Raw genomic sequence first — 16,035 nt, 5'->3', positions numbered from 1 at the left:
GCACCCCAGCTGAGGATCGAACCGGAGAACATCTTGCTGTGAGGCGGTAATGCTAACCACTGCACTACCGTGGCTGCCCTGTCTGTTTGTATGTTAAAAGTTGCATACACTTGATACAACTTGCAGACACATTTTCCAAAGATGCATAGTTACCTTTTAACTATATTTTCATACGGTTGGTATAAAAGTTATCTCCTAAATTAGTCACTGAAATAAAATTAGTGTTAAGCCTATTCTACCTCATACATACCATCTGTAAGTGCACATCTGAGTAGCATGAGTTTAAAGAATTAGTTGTGTAGTATTGCCAGTTAGTCACAATTTCAAGTGACAGTTATAAATAGTCGCTGTTGTACTGCTAGTGCATGTGCAGGGCATTGTGTAGGGTCACATACTATGTTTACCTGCCCATCACCTCAAGCAGATTGAATGATCCAGAAATGATAATGATCTGACACCTAATTTATGTATTCCACTTGTCCAGAGGAGTTAGTCTACATTATATACGCAAAATTTTAGACTATGAAACTTTTATCATAATAGGGAAGACTGTTTGGATACACCAGTTGTTTTAAAACATATATACTGTTGTTTGGCTGAGTCAAATTGCTGCAATTGCATTATTCTGGGACAATTTTATTACAGTTCATGTCAAAGTATGTTATGTTTTATACATGCAATACATACAGTTATGATTTTCGTATGTTTTACTAGACTATTGACTAATGTCTACACTGAACAGTTGTGTTTGTAATGAAGGTATAACACTTGCTATTGCAATGATCCTGAACTTGTACATGGGTTTAAGGAAATATTTCCAACTTCAGAGAAGTTGCGGTGTTAAAGTGACATTTCAGATAATTTGTGATAGTAAGTTTGTTGTATATGCCTCTCACAAACAAATGTTATCCCATTAGAACATTGTGCTCTTGCCATTTGTGGGTACTGGGTTTAATACAAGTTTAATAAAACTCCTAATTAAAATGGTAACCAAAGGAATATGTGCAGAATGGAGAAGGACAAGAGGAAGGCATGCTTTACTCAAAAAAGTTAATAAATCTTATCAAGGAAAGATCAGCTCCACCAAAAGTGATCCTAATGGAAGATGGATTCTGTTTACCTATAACTATCATACTTTAAATAACCCTTACTCTTTGTTAATATATATATAGCCCCTGCTCAAGCCAACATATTTTTATATATATTTCAATATCCTGGTTAATTATCCAACTCATTTATACATTATAGGAGGGGATTGGAATGCTTTGCTTAGTCCAGACAAGGATAGGTCACATAAAGAGACGAGACAATCTCAACATATTACTGTGGAACTAGAAGAATTACAAAATACCTTTGATTTAATAGACCCCTATACAAAATTTCAACATGATAACACTATACCTAGATTCATCTTTTTCTCAGCCACACATAAATCCTGGTCAAGAATTGACACCTTTCTAATCTCCCAAATTTTCACCTCTTATACAACTAACCACAGTGTATCCCCTAGATCTATAGTGGACCACTCCAAAATCAATATCTCCATTAACATCTCGTCTTTTAACCAAAGATCCTCCTATTTCAACAATTGGACTCTAAATCCTAATATCATTCAAGTGCAAGAGGTAATACAAGATATAAATGCTACCTTTTATAACTGGACATTGACCTTATATCTAATCAAATCCCTTCTGATGTGAAATGGGCTGCTGCTAAATCGGTCATAAGAGGTCTTATTATTCAAAATCTTTGTGGTATAAGAAAAAACACCATAATCATAAACTTAGACAGGAGACCCAAATTCAAAGGCATTGAGCTAGAACTCCAATATAAATACTCAAAGGAGTTAGAAGATACAATGACCAGCTTGCAAAAACAATTGCACAATCTCTACCTAGAAAATATCTCATTTGTGGAGATGAGATTGCTATATTCAGAGTGGGCACATGTTCCCTCAAGAACCATTGCCAGATTAATTAATATTAAAAATAGATCTCTTAGGATCAAAGAAATTAAGCACAAAGGCCTATCAAAGTATAAAGACCAAGACATTATAAACACATTTGAAGATAATTACAAAAACCTATACAATGTACCAAACTCTCCCCTACAAACAAACTTGATGAGTTTATGCATAATCTTTAATTTCCACAGATTGCTGATTATCAAAAGAACATCTTAAAATCACTCCTGCACCTTGAAGAAATCAAAATTGCAATTAATAAACTTAGACCACGTAAGTCTCCTGACCCTGATGGCTACACGGGGGAATTCTACAAAACATTCTCTGAACCGGTTTCTAAAGTTTTACTGAAGATATTTAATTACATAATTCAGTATGGCATAACAGATAAATATTTTAACTCAAAAACCATTTTAATTCTTAAACCAAGTTCTGACCCATTAGACCCAACCAGCTATAGACCAATTGCCCTTATCAATACTGATCTCAAGATTTTAGCTCACGTTATTGCAAATAGACTGAAAAGTATACTTCCTTCCATTATCTTGCATGAACAAATGGGTTTTATGCAGAATAGATAAACATGCAATAACACCCTTCTATTAGATACCATTATAAGACTCCTAGACAAGGATAGGCATCCAAGATATGTCCTTACCACTGATGCAAGCAAAGCATTTGACAGGGTAAACCTAGAGTTACTGTTCAATGTCCTGCACTCCTTTGGAATCCCACTAGAATTCATAAAAATAATTAAGGTACTTTACCTAAAAGCCTCTACTACTATTCCAATTAACAAATACAATTCTAACACTATCTCCATCTCTAATGGTACAAGGCAAGGATGACCCTATCTCCTTACCTTTTTAATCTTTATTTAGAACCCCTGTTCCTATATATATATATATATATATATATATATATATATATATATATATATATATATCAAAAAAAACTTCCACCATATACCTAAAATATCAAATATAAAGCTTTTATATTATGATTTTGCTGATGATTTAAATTTATATACTGAGCTTCCTAACACTGATCTACCAAATGTACTTAATGCATTAGACTTATATTCTGCTACATCCAATTATAAAGTAAATCTGAGTAAATCTTATGTTTTCCCTATAAATCTCTTAGGCCATAAAGAATTTTACTTTCCAGCTAGCGAGTTTAAATCCAAATACCAGATAAACTACTTAGGTATAATTTACACTCCTAACTTTAATGAGATTATTAAGAACAATCTATTACATACATGGTCAAACATTGAAAACAATATTAGTAGATGGAGACATATCAATATGTCCCTACTATCAAAAGCTAGTGTGGTCAAAATTAATATCTTACCTAGAATCCTTTTCCAACTATATGCTACTTTCTCAATCATTCCACAAAAATTCTTTAGGGATGTAAAGAAAGTCATATCTAAATTTTTGTGGCATCCTAAATCTGTTGGAATCAAATATGATAAATTTTCTTTAACAAAGGATAAAGGAGGCCTGAGGCTACCAGACTTTAAACTTTACTATAGTATAATCACTTCTTGTAGGTTGATTCAAATAATAAATTATGACCCTAACTCAAACTGCTGGGTACCCCTATGGATTAAAATTTGGTATAATCAACTTAAATCCCTTGACATTAACCTCAAATCCGTGCCCGTTTTTGTATTTAAATCAAAGAGACTCTTATACCAGGAACCTCCATCAACTGTTTAAATATATGATATCAACTATTCAAAATGTATTCAGTTCCTTACAACTCTCCAATGTCCTTGCTCTCATACAACTGCTCCACCTAAATCCTAACTTATCAATTAACAATCAACCAATTAAGTTAACTAAATTCCCAATTATAAAAGATTTCACAGTGTGGTATCTATACGAATGGCAGGAAACTAATATAACACAACTAAGGGAGAAACTTGAACTCCCTAGTAAATAAGCTACTATCCTTAGACAGATCCTTTATCTAATTAAAATTAAAGTTCCTTTTGCTAAAATTGACCACCAGGAAATCAACCCAGCTACTCTAATATTAAAAAAAAAACTAGCAACTAAAGATAAAATGGTCTCTAGGACATATAAATTAATAACAAGCATAACATCTCAGAACTCTCTCTTATTCTCAACTTATTGGCAGGGAAAAAGCCAACTAATTTCAAAGGAAAATAAAAAATTGGCCATTAAAAATTTTGTTAAGCTTATTCCCTTCAAATGTTTATTATATACCCAAATCATGATTAACAACAGCGCTTATTATACGCAATCAGTTCATAATAAGTTCAATCTCAAATATTCAACAGACTGCTCATATTACCCAAACCAAATAGCAGATACTTTGCATGTTTTTGGAGGATGTAAAAAAGTTCATAATTTATGGTGTTCCCTTTGAGTAAAATTAGAGAAGATTGGATATGAAAAATCCACCTTTTCATGGGAAACAGCTATCTTATTTGTTTATTTATTTAATTTTACATTTGTTTATTCTGACTGGATACATGTCCATTTTCAGCAGAGGCCCGGGGAGAAAAGCTCCAAAAAGATATTCAACAACTGTTACATTTTTACAGTTTAAAACACAAAATAAAACACAAATAAAAGGATTTTTACACAGAAGTAAACAAACACAAAAACAGATACACAAACAAATTATTACATTTTCACTCAGATGGAAAATTTTAGGCAGTGTTTTTAAGAATGATAGGGTATTGAATGCCTAGTAGGCTAACCTGGTAGTAGATCCAAGGAGATCATATGATTTATAAGCTAAAAAACAATAAAGTGTAGGCAGAAGATCCTCCATGTGCACACGAGTGATGGTTACATATTATCACAATCAAATATCCTAAAATTATAAAGCATATTCTTATTTCTATCTACACCCTTATTAAATTTTACATCACCAAAAACTGGGCTGGTCAATCCTCAATCTCATGGGAAGATTTTTGTAAACTAGCTATCAAGTACATTTCCTCCCATAAATTAGCATACACTAATACAAAACAAAAACAATGCTACCACAAATACTGAGGGCTCTTTCTGGACTTAATCCTCAAGAAGTAAATCATGACACTACTCCAGACTACCCTAATAGACTATGTTCCTAACTTGTTGAAAATAAATCAGACCATACCTCTCACTGTCTAAAGTTATAAATGTTTATACACTATACCTGGATTTAACAAAGAGCTTGCATGCTTAATTCACACATCTCATTCCGATATACTCCTTTTCCTACTTCCTTTCCATTAGATACAAAATTTTAGTTCATAGATGTGACTTCTATTGTATATATTATACATAGTTATAGGTTTAGGGTATTATCTTTCTTATTGTAAATACATGCTTTATTATGCTGTTAACTTGCTCTTTACACTGTCTGAAATTGTTTTTATGTATTGAAAAATTGAAATAAAAAGATTTTTGAGAGAAAAAAATACAGTTTGATTATGTTGTGACATCATTGTTTTTGTAAATATTAGAGTATTTTTTATTGTATTTCAGTTCTGATGAAATTCCAGTTGTGGACAAATGCACTAAAGTGTTTTTGAATTACAGTGCTTTTTCTTGGTCATTTGTGTTCAACACAGGCACCAGAGGCTTCTGTGGTCCCTGTGCTGTTGGTTTTCTGGTTATCCTTTTTTTTTTTGCACAGTATAGGCTACTAGTTTTGGTTACTGAAGATTTAACAGTTGTTATTACAAAGATCATCAGTCAAAGTTGTGAACTGCCCACATATCCATAGGATTGTTAACAAACATCTGAATATGAAAATGGTATTTTATTTTAAAAGTATAATTTCAAACACTTTCATCCTTGTTAATGCTGTTACACAGTTTGGACATTATTATTTTTATTTATTTATTTTTACTTGCATTTGTTTACAGGTATAGTTGACTGGTTCAAATAGCCATTTTCAGTGGAGGCCAGGGGAGAAATGCTCCACAGGTAACAAGAAACAGAAAACATAAAGTAGATACAATAAGAAGTGCATAACAAAAAACAAATACATTTCACATGAGTACATTACTGGAGGATATACATCAATAGTATGACATGAATTAAACATAATTGGAGTAAGTTAATTACAGGGCTATAGTTGGAGTAAGTTTGTAGCAGGGCTATATACAACCAAGTGAAGCATTTTAAATTGAAATAATAAAATGACTTGATTCAGCATATTGCATAACATTTTTAACAAGTTATTTGAATTACAAAATGACACAATTCTACATTGTAAAAGAAAGAAAGAAAATGTGGTTAATAATGAGGCTTACATCTGTCGTTAGTATAGAAATCTTAGATTGCATAAAGTATCAAGGCATTAAATATAGTATTAAACATATTACATGACCAATATGAATATCTATATTACAGAGAGGCTGATTAAGATTTGAGGGAAGGAGACAAGGTGCAGGTACATTAACAAATGCTTTACCCTTGTTTAGTTTTATTGGACTTTGTTGGAGGAGTGGGTGAGAGATATTACAGTTATGTGCCAGATGTGTATATCCAGGACTATGTCATATAATCGAACTGCCATATGTTCGAATTTGGTTGTTCGAAATATGACAACAGCAAAACCTCAGAACAGCAAATTTTTTGACCAGGGAAAAATGTTGCTGTTCCGAAAAACGCACACACAACACAAGCACACCAAAAACCTAATAAACCTACACTACACCTTAGATACACAACTATCTATGCACTAACCTTAACCCAAGCCCTAACCCTAAGGTCTGTCACTATCGCACACTTACCTTATCCGCACCCCAACCCTAAAGTCCATCACTATCGCACACTTACTTTACCCGACCCTAAACCTAAAGCCCATCACTATCACACATTTATGTTACCTGCAACCTAACCCTAATGTCCGTCACTTCCGCACATTTACCTTATACACACCCTAACCCCAACGTCAGTTACACTCACACACTTACCTTAACCCCATTCCTTAACTATCGCACCACAATACAGAAAATGTTGAAGCCATGGAAACAGCCAACTGAATTCTTTCCCTGGGAAAGAATTCAAATTTCTGCGGCTTCGACATTTATATTTTTTTAACTTCCCCATTCGATTTTCCAATACTCAACATTTGGGACAGTCGATTAAATAACAGGTACCTGTATATTCATACAGATACATTATTTACAAGTTTTTAACAATGATACCTGGATGAATGAATATATATATATATATATATATATATATATATATATATATATATATATATATTCTTTTATTTTACCAGTTAGATACTTTTTTAAGTAAACAAACCCTTCTGATTTGTGTGAAAAAAAATATGTGTGTGTGTGTGTGTGTGTGTGTGTGTGTGTGTGTGTGTGTGTGTGTGTGTGTGTGTGTGTGTGTGTGTGTGTGTTTGTGTATGTATGTGTGTGTGTGTGTGTGTGTAGGAAGAGTGAGAGAGAGAGAGAGAGAGAGAGAGAGGAATATGGCACTTTAAAAACCTGGGACATGTAAACCTGCATTTTCAGATGCTGAAAATAACATGGCTCAAGCATCTTAGTGAAAACCTTAGCTAACAAGCCTTTCTGTGACCACGTCTGGTGGTAGGTCATCAGTGTTGTAAATGCTGTGAGTGGCCAGGGCCATGATTATCAGGCTTCCTGACACCCGGCCAATAACAGTATAACCAAGGCAAAAAAGATAACTTGTGCTGCTACAAGAGAATGGAGAGCTTCTGGGGGTGGTCCTGCTTTCAAATCACCTCTCACTGAGATGGAAAAGATCCTGTTACCATAAGTGATCCAGTCAGTGTCATCACAGATGTGAGGGCAGAAGTAGAAGACAAAAATAAATGTAGAAAAACTAGAATAGTGCAAGGATGACACATGGCAGTCACAATGCACAAGGTAAAGTCAAAGTAAAAACTTTAATATATTAAGCACTTTTGCACTATTTTTTTATGGGTGTAAAAGTGCTTACCATAATTAAATCTTTTACTTTGACTTTACCTTGTGTAACATGTATGTCGTGTGTCATCCTTGCACTATTTTAGTTTTTTTACATTTATTTTTGTTTGTACTTTAGGATGCTTATTCTCAGGGGAGTACCTTATTTGCTCTTTGAGAAGCAGAAGACAACCAAAGGGTGACTACTGTAAATATATATATATATATATATATATATATATATATATATATATATATATGTATATATATATATATATATATATATATATATATATATATATATATATAATTAATTTGTACAGTTAAAAATTGTTGTCTTTCATGTGTCGTCTTCTGTTTGATGGTACTAATGGTAATTAACACCTCTATCCATCTGCATTTTGTTTGTGTAGCTACATCTGTTATTGAGTTTCCACAAACACTTCCAAATGATATGGGCATAATTATTGTTTTTCTCTTCATTCTTATATTGATCTTTAAATCTGTTATTGAAATTTTTACATTGTGCTTGCATGTAAATTGCTTTACTTGGGGTAGCCTAGCATAATTCTGATCATTTCTCTCTTACATTTATTCTTTTTGTTGTATTTTATGGCTGTAATCATAGATGAGCCAGCTAGTGGAATTCTGGAGCATCTGCTGCTTGATGTTGGAGTATCAGAACCTCTGACGATGATCTTGGTGATGAAAAGGCACAGTGTTGGTATGGCTGACAATGAAGTTGTGGCTTCTACATCCCCTCCTCAGAGTTTGAACACAGTCAGTATGCCTAAGCATACCCACGAGACAGAACCCTCTGAGACTGGACAGGTTGAGGCTGACACTGTTGATCAGGGAAGTGCGGTTACCCAAGTTGCAGAGATGGTGGATTTGCTCCCTAACTATAATGAGAGTGAAGTACTACATGGAGATGTTGGTATGGCTGCTCAGTGGAGGCATGGTTTCTCTCTTCCCTGATATTGGTGGGTCAGTAGTTTCCATCCAATGTGCATGTTGGGCCATTATGAGGTCACAGGAAGTTCCAACAGCAAATGCCCAACGCCCCACTACTGTGTAAGTATCCATGTAATTATGTATGTAAGGAATTATCCTAGATGATATTATGGAGATGTATGTTCCAATATTACTTCATTTATATTACAGCTGTAGGTGTGCGTTTCGCAAATCGGTGAGCCTATGGTGATAGGCTGGAGCGGTTCCCCACCAGGCAGGTTAGTAATTATATTCCTGTAATTGTTATACAATATAAGTGAGACAGCTTGTAAAAGAGGTCAGTGTAGTCACATATTAATAAAGTTCAAATAACACTAGAAGAAATATTCTGCTATTACTGTATGATTAGATAAGTGATGCAGCCTGTAATCCAGAAATAAAAAGTAAACAAGTCTGAAATAGTGATTACCCACCTGAAGTGTAATATCAGATAACCTGCAGCAGCCTGAAAATCACTGGTAAACAAGCCAAAGATAATAGACATGTGTCAAATACATCCCCTTAGAAAATCTGACATATGAAACAAGTGAGTCTGTTGGAAAGGATTGTTGTAAGCAGGTATGACATGTTAATAATGCCTAGAATAAAGTACCAACTTGAATTGTAAAAATAAAACAAGTGAGTGAGAGAAAGAGGTATGAATCGACCTAGAAAGCTGTTATAACGTCTGAATAAAGTATACTGTCAGTACATAATGAAATGAATGAGACAGCCACAACCAAAAAGTGAAATGTATGAAATAAAGTACCGAAGCTGGAATGTGTCTGTCCCGCAATTTGTATATGTTGCTGTACCCTTGCAATATGGAGATAGTATGGTTGTATGAAATAATGAACATCCACAGTTGTCTAGAGCCATATAAATGAAATGTAGAAGGATGCTGTACCTGAACATAGCCAGATATTAAATGTGTATGAATAAAAATGCAATGGATATTAATGTATCAGTAACAGTCCCATCAACAACATTCCTAAGGTTACATATAGGAAACTGTAGTAAGACCTGTAGGGTATATATATCTGCAGTTACTAGAGATGTACAGCATATGTACATGTAGTTGAAGTTGTTAATGAAATATTTCTTCACCCTACCCTATATTCACAAATAATGCCATTTCACAGCAAACTGGGTATGTGTATTCACAATCAATTCCTATGGACATTTGTCGTGTTGCTTCAAACATATTTGCATGTACTTTGCTGCATGCGCCCTGTTCACATATCCAAACCTGATGGCCTGTTGCCATCAAACGACCCTGCATGCTGTTGGATTGTGTACTGTTGTTCAAAATATGCATGTGTTATGCTTGCTGTTCAATGCTTGGAATTCATGGGTGTTTGGTTAATGGGAATACTGATGCATGCTGTTACAACTAATTTTGAATGGTATTGTTTGTTACTAACCCAAAATGTCATAAAATATTTCTAAACATAGGACAACAGGGAAGGCGGGTTCCAGCGGACCCACCTCAGCTGGCGAGTGCACCTGGCACTAGTGCCCAGGCCGGAACTTCCTCCGGTGGCCCTGTGCCACCTTCGGGTGGAAGCACTGCAGGGGATGGGGCTCGTCCCCCCTCTGCAAGCGTGGCCAGAGAAGACCGTCCACTCACCCTTCAAAGTGTCCGGTCTGTGGTGCGTAGCGAGATCAGGCATTCTGTGCTTGAACCCCTACGCCAGCTTGAGGCTCAGGTGGCATAACTCACGGGTGTCCCTGCTGCTCGTCCTACACAGCCCCCAGCACAGCCCCATCCTGGACTGTGAAGGCACAGTGGCAACTGCCCATGGATGGGGATCTTAGTTCCACTGTTGCCATCTGTGGGCTCATGGGCTCACGATATCCCAACATCCGTCCCCGTCAATTGTGCCCCCCCACATGTGTCATTCTCTGCCCCTGTATGCATCTTGTTTGTCTTGTCTGTTCACCTCCCCTACCTACCTCCCCAAATATACCTACTTCCTGTACCTCACATTCCACTCTCACCTGAAAAAACAAACAAAAAAAAAAGGGCACTCTGTTCCCGCAAAAAAATTATGCCCCATACATAGCTGCCCATTTTGCAGACATGTCTGCTGGACATGTGAAGTGGTAATTACAATTGGCTGTACAACATATTTTGTTGTCCTCACCCCTCCCTCAGGGGTGGAAGGTTTCAAATTTCACACCAAATTACAGACATATGCACAGCTGTTGCTGATAAAGAAATGGGCAGCTATGGGCCTTTCCTACATCTTTCCTGCAAATCCCGAGCTTGTTTTCCTACTATCCTACCCTCTTTGTGCCCCCTTTTTCAACACTGTCCTATCTCCCCATTTTCTTTTCTTTCAAAGAAATTAGCGTGGGTGTGCATGAGAGTAAGCACTTTTAAGCAGTTGTAAGCGGGTGTGCGCTTGTTTGCACTTAGCTAAGCACATGTGCGCGAAGCTAAGCGACAGTGCACATGCGTGATCTCTGCGCAAACCAGCGCTAACCCACTTACAACTGCTTAAAAGTGCCTTAGTCACTCGGAATGACAAGGCCTGTGGTCTGCTCAGCAGCAAAATAAAATTCCTCTGTGAGTCTCGAACCCAGGACCTTGGAAACACTAGTCTGCATGACTTACCACTAAGCCATGACTGATACACAAGAACTTTGTGCTGAAAGCAATATATCATGAAATAGTAGGACTGAATGTAAAGCGAATATAGGAAGGCTATTACACAAAGTTTTTCTTGTATCTTTACTGGCAATACTTGTGGATTTGTATAACATTAGTGTGAGAAGAAAAAGAGCCATGCTAGTCGGTAGCTAGTAGGTAATAATGTGACAGTATCACCTTGCAAACCACACACACTATCAGAGCAGGATAAACACTGCCATATTTGAACAGGTAAGAGGCCAGACCTCACAACTGGGACTGATTTACAGGGATGTTCCTCATTTGAAAACAAATGTTAACTGTGCCCCACTGACTCCCTGTGAAATGTACTAATACTAGGCAGAAAGGTGTTTTGTCCCACATAATGGTAACTGTCAACTACTGAAAGTATGGACTACGTGCATGTCAGAAATGGTGTATTAATAGACATGCTCAAAATACCCCACAGTCACAACTGCATACTGGTGTATCCCACTGATGTGAACCATTCCCCGAGGCTGATAAAAGATACACTGAGAGTAACTGAGGCCTACAAGTGTCACAAAGTCACAGGCATATAATTCTGTCTGCTGTCACTCACTTTGTGAATAGCTGTAGGATAGCTTCCACAAGCACACCCACATGTAGGTGTACAACCCACAAATATCAAAGGAGGTATCCAACTAATAACAGAAGGACAGTATAGCAGCTTACAAGCACTGCATGTGCCTGCTATCCATAATTGTTAGTACAAAGTACAAGGTGCCACTACTGCTCAGCAGCAAAATAAAATACCCTTGTTGTGTCAAGCCCCACACCTTGGCCAGACCAGACTGCATGCAGTACCACCAAACCACAACAAACATATAAGAAATTGCTGCTGAAAGAAATATAGCAAGCATTACAAGGAGTGAATGTGAATGGAAAATAGGAAAGCCATAGCAACACATTCCAGTAAAGACACCTAGCAGGCCTCCAAGGAGTGAATGTAAAGGCTAAATAGTGAAGCCATAGCAACAAATTGCAAGAGCCACTGCTGTAAACCAGTTACTCCACAAGTCCCACAGGAAATCACATGCTCCCATTTAAACAGTATTAGTATTATTAGGTGTCAGTTAACATACACACTGAGAAGAATAAACTGGAGGAAGCAATAGTCAGGTGTCAGTACAACATGCATGTCAGTGCCTACAACACAGCCTGAGATATGAGAGACATACCAACCTTTACTCTCACACAACAGTGTCCACAGCATACCAGCATGGTCCCCACCTTGAAAATCTGAAAGGGCTATGCCTACCTCACCTAACATTTTATAGCACTGTCCTGAAATCACAGTGAGAACTGCAATTACCACACAGCAGGCTGCATGCAATTAGCAAATGCTGGCTAACAATTGGTGCAGAGGCCATCACATGCACATCTGCATATACCTACAAAAGCAGCCTGTACTCCCAGTCCACACATGCAATACGTTCAGTGCAACAGGCGGAGGGAGAGACAGAGATAGAGAGAGAGAGATAGAGAGAGAGAGACAGAGACAGAGAAAAAATAAATAAATAAAAACAAAGAAATAAAAAAAAAAACAAATAAGAGACACAGACTGCCGAAACTACAACATTACAGAACAGCAGGCTCCAAGCAGCAAGCCATCAAAAATAGCAGTGTCCAACAAAGGTAATGTAAACTAATAATGTAATAGTCTACATACTGTGAACCCTTCATATGTGCTAGCAGTCTGTATATAGATATATATGAAGATGTGTATAGGGCAGGGGACATACTGCAACTGTTAGTGAAGGCTGGACATACATATGTATGTGAAGGATGCTATGTGCACATATCAATGTAGGTTGTAGTGCAACGTACAGTGTAGGTTGTACAGTAATGAATGTTTAGCAGTATGTTAGTGTGTGTATTTGTATGTTTGTATGTGTAAATAAAAAGGTATATATATATATGTATATTTATATAGGTATCTATATATAATGTGCATATATGTATACATAGATAGAGAGGGATGTAGAAATAGATAGACCCAGAATGATACCACAGTACAAGGACAAAATGATTGACCTCAACAATTAGCTAAGCTTCTGGTGTCATTCTAAGGGGATCCAGCATCTGTCTGCCTGGGACGACATGACCGATTGCTTTGTCAGAGATGGCCTGCACCTGTCGCCCTCAGGATTCCGGATACTGGCTAAGACTCATGCCACCCCTATAGTGCCTTTGTCAGGCAAGGTTCAAATGACAAAAACACCACTGTAAATGGTGACATCTGTGACATCTGTGCAGTGACAGAGACCTGGTTCAAAGCTCCAGAGAGCATCCCTGCATTACCGGGCTTCAATTCATACCACACCTGTTGGCCACCTAACCCAGAAAGAAGCACTAAAGGCGGAGGCATGTCCATATTCATTAAGGATATCCACATGTCCAGGCTAGTTGCACAGCATAATGCATCTGAGGTATCCAATTGCAACTAACTCTGGGCAAGAACGCAATCCAAATTGTAGCTTGCTACAGACCCCCCCACCATGCCCCAGGATTCACACCCCTCATTTCATGATACACTGGAAAGTATTGGGTACAACCCAACATCCTAATAATGGCCGATTTCACCTACCCCACCATTAACTGGAAAAACTACACCTGTACCAACTCTATTGCTCAACGTTTTCTAGAATTCATAAATACCAATGCCTTGGATCAACTTATTCACACCCCCACCAGGGGCAGCAATATCCCAGACTTGGTCATCACCAACATGGGAAACCAGTGTTCCACACCAGAGGTCAATTCCTCGTTGGTCAGATCCGACCACAAGGTAATCAGCCTAGACATCCACATCCCACCCCCAGCCCCAGTAAGGGGCACCATCGTAACAAACTTCTCAAAAGCCAATGTCACACTTCTTAAGACAGAAGTGGCAAACTGCATGACACCCATGCAGACAGACAATAGAGGTATGACTGCTGAATCCTACACAAATGCACTGTATAAGCACTTACACAAGTGCATGGATCATGCTATCCCTAATAGAACCAAGATGTTATCCCCCAGACAAAGGAAGCCAGTCTGGTGGTCCTCTGCCATAAACAAACTCTACATCAGAAGAAAGAAACTGTTGCAAAAATAAGTAAATTCCCATGACTGGAGGAACTCCCTGGTCAACCGCAGTAAGAAGCTGAGATCCCTCATAAAATCCCCCAAAGCTAGTTACGAAAACAAAATTGCCACTGACTCTAAAGACAACCACAAAGCATTCTATAGCTATGTCAAGAATCTAAATGGGAACACTCAGATCTGCTCTGAGGTACAGCATAATGGCACTAAATATACAGAACCAACTGATATTGCCAACATCCTGGCAGATAGGTTCAGTGCTAACTTTACCCCCCTCTCACCCCCTAGAGGGCCCATCTCTATACTGGAAGAATGCAAAGTCCCTATAATCACGGCTGCACAGGTAAAATACACACTCTCCAAAGCCAAGAACACAGCATCCATGGGACCTGACAATATCCCAGGCTGCGTTCTACATGAACCACTGAATGAACTGGCCCCCTACCGCAGTACCATGTTCAATCATAGCCTCACCTCAGGCTCTGTAGCCACTGAATGGCGCACCACAACACATCCCACTCCACAAAGGGGGAGCCACGACAGACCATGGTAACCACTGCCCCATTAGCCTGATGAGCCTGGTCTGCAAGGCCATGGAATGTACCATCATGGAACTCATAAACAAAGACATTGGTAACCTCCAAACTCTGGACCCTACTCAGTTTGGATTTGTAAAAGGCAGATCATGTCTCCTAAACCTGATTGACTTCTTTGAAGCAGTCACCAAAGCCATAGATGATGGAGAAATGGTTCACACAGCTTATGTAGACCTCGCCAAGCCTTTCAACACCATCCCCAATTCTGGAATTATAGATAAGCACAATAAACTAGGTATAAATCCCTATGTCATAAGATGGGTTGACAACTGGCTCATGGACAGAACCCACACTGTGAAAGTAGCATATTCCAAATCCAACATCAGAACAGTGACAAGTGGAGTACCACAGGGTTCAGTCCTGGGTCCTCCCCTGTTTGGTATCTACTTCTCCGAAGTGCAGGCCAACACAGAAGGTCTGTGGCTAACAAAGTTTGCAGATGAATGCAAACTAGGAGCTATAATTGTAACTCCTAGCGATGTGGGCAAACTACAAAAGGCCCTCACTGAGACAGATACCTGGTGTCAAAGCCATGGCCTGAAGCTCAATGCCAAAATGTGTATTGTCATCCCCGTGGTATAAACTCTGTACCCATGAACTACCAGATAGCTGGTAGTCTACTTAATGCTGAAAATGTGATAATAGACCTAGAGACACAGGTGCACAGTAGTCTCTCCTTTGATAATCACATCGCCACAGTGGTTGGAAAATCCTTCTACGTGGCTCATCTCATCACAAAAGGATTCCCATCCAGAAAAAAGAGGTCATTGTTCCCCTCAACTCATCACTT

Source organism: Protopterus annectens, chromosome 5.part0, assembly GCF_019279795.1.
Source record: "Protopterus annectens isolate FY-2018-M chromosome 5.part0, PAN1.0, whole genome shotgun sequence".
Taxonomy (NCBI): Eukaryota; Metazoa; Chordata; order Ceratodontiformes; family Protopteridae; genus Protopterus; species Protopterus annectens.
The sequence above is the reverse complement of the archived record's forward strand: the minus strand, read 5'-3'. Positions refer to the sequence as shown.